Raw genomic sequence first — 2,500 nt, 5'->3', positions numbered from 1 at the left:
GACCCGGGAGGGACCGGGTCTTCTCGGACCTCCGGGGGTCAGGGGGGGGGCACTCGGTCGCCTGGCCTGCCCGACCGAGGCGTGCGGCAGGCCGGGCAAAGAGCACCGTGATTCGCACCCTTGAGCTCCAGTGAAACCCCTGGAAGACATAAGCCCGACCCCACCGGGGCTCGACTTGGTACAATTTTCGGGCGACCTAATTTTTTGTCACTCAAAGGGTTTGGGCGCCTAATTTTTTGTCACAGCTCCGGCACCTAATATTTTGTCACTCTGGTTCCCCGACCCAGAGAGCCTCCGGGGCGGCCCCAGGATCTCCTGCCCGCCTCCGGGGACCCTCCCCGGGCCTGGGGGGCCGGCTGGACCCGGGAGGGTCCGGGTCTTCTCGGACCTCCGGGGGTCAGGGGGGGCACTCGGTCGCCTGGCCTGCCCGACCGAGGCGTGCGGCAGGCCGGGCAAAGAGCACCGTGATTCGCACCCTTGAGCTCCAGTGAAACCCCTGGAAGACATAAGCCCGACCCCACCGGGGCTCGACTTGGTACAATTTTGGCGCGACCTAATTTTTTGTCACTCAAAGGGTTTGGGCGCCTAATTTTTTGTCACAGCTCCGGCACCTAATATTTTGTCACTCTGGTTCTCCGACCCAGAGAGCCTCCGGGGCGGCCCCAGGACCTCCTGCCCGGCTCCGGAGACCCTCCCCGGGCCTGAGGGACCGGCTGGACCCGGGAGGGACCGGGTCTTCTCGGACCTCCGGGGGTCAGGGGGGGGCACTCGGTCGCCTGGCCTGCCCGACCGAGGCGTGCGGCAGGCCGGGCAAAGAGCACCGTGATTCGCACCCTTGAGCCCCAGTGAAACCCCTGGAAGACATAAGCCCGACCCCACCGGGGCTCGACTTGGTACAATTTTCGGGCGACCTAATTTTTTGTCACTCAAAGGGTTTGGGCGCCTAATTTTTTGTCACAGCTCCGGCACCTAATATTTTGTCACTCTGGGTCTCCGACCCAGAGAGCCTCCGGGACCGCCCCAGGACCCCCTGCCCGGCTCCGGGGACCCTCCCCGGGCCTGAGGGACCGGCTGGACCCGGGAGGGTCCGGGTCTTCTCGGACCTCCGGGGGTCAGGAGGGGCACTCGGTCGCCTGGCCTGCCCGACCGAGGCTTGCGGCTGGCCGGGCAAAGAGCACCGTGATTCGCACCCTTGAGCTCCAGTGAAACCCCTGGAAGACATAAGCCCGACCCCACCGGGGCTCGACTTGGTACAATTTTCGCGCGACCTAATTTTTTGTCACTCAAAGGGTTTGGGCGCCTAATTTTTTGTCACAGCTCCGGCACCTAATATTTTGTCACTCTGGTTCTCCGACCCAGAGAGCCTCCGGGGCGGCCCCAGGACCTCCTGCCCGGCTCCGGAGACCCTCCCCGGGCCTGAGGGACCGGCTGGACCCGGGAGGGACCGGGTCTTCTCGGACCTCCGGGGGTCAGGGGGGGCACTCGCTCGCCTGGCCTGCCCGACCGAGGCATGCGGCAGGCCGGGCAAAGAGCACCGTGATTCGCACCCTTGAGCTCCAGTGAAACCCCTGGAAGACATAAGCCCGACCCCACCGGGGCTCGACTTGGTACAATTTTGGCGCGACCTAATTTTTTGTCACTCAAAGGGTTTGGGCGCCTAATTTTTTGTCACAGCTCCGGCACCTAATATTTTGTCACTCTGGTTCTCCGACCCGGAGAGCCTCCGGGGCGGCCCCAGGACCCCCTGCCCGGCTCCGGGGACCCTCCCCGGGCCTGAGGGGCCGGATGGACCCGGGAGGGACCGGGTCTTCTCGGACCTCCGGGGGTCAGGGGGGGGCACTCGGTCGCCTGGCCTGCCCGACCGAGGCGTGCGGCAGGCCGGGCAGAGAGCACCGTGATTCGCACCCTTGAGCTCCAGTGAAACCCCTGGAAGACATAAGCCCGACCCCACCGGGGCTCGACTTGGTACAATTTTCGGGCGACCTAATTTTTTGTCACTCAAAGGGTTTGGGCGCCTAATTTTTTGTCACAGCTCCGGCACCTAATATTTTGTCACTCTGGTTCTCCGACCCAGAGAGCCTCCGGGGCGGCCCCAGGACCTCCTGCCCGGCTCCGGGCCCCCCCCATCGGCCTGAGGGACCGACTGGACACGGGAGGACCCCTTGAGCTCCAGTGAAACCCCAGGATCGACCTCATGTTTTGTCACTTGAGGAAGAATCTTCAGAAATAATTTGAACCCTAACCTTAAAACTTACCCTAACCCTCTAACCCTAACCCTAACCCTAACCCTCTAACCCTAACCCTAACCCTAACCCTAACCCTAACCCTCTAACCCTAACCCTCTAACCCTAACCCTAACCCTAACCCTAACCCTAACCCTAACCCTAACCCTCTAACCCTAACCCTAACCCTAACCCTAACCCTAACCCTAACCCTCTAACCCTAACCCTAACCCTAACCCTAACCCTAACCCTAACCCTAACCCTAACCCTCTAACCCT

The sequence above is a fragment of the Synchiropus splendidus genome, unplaced genomic scaffold, assembly GCF_027744825.2.
Source record: "Synchiropus splendidus isolate RoL2022-P1 unplaced genomic scaffold, RoL_Sspl_1.0 HiC_scaffold_49, whole genome shotgun sequence".
Classification (NCBI taxonomy): domain Eukaryota; kingdom Metazoa; phylum Chordata; class Actinopteri; order Syngnathiformes; family Callionymidae; genus Synchiropus; species Synchiropus splendidus.
The sequence above is the reverse complement of the archived record's forward strand: the minus strand, read 5'-3'. Positions refer to the sequence as shown.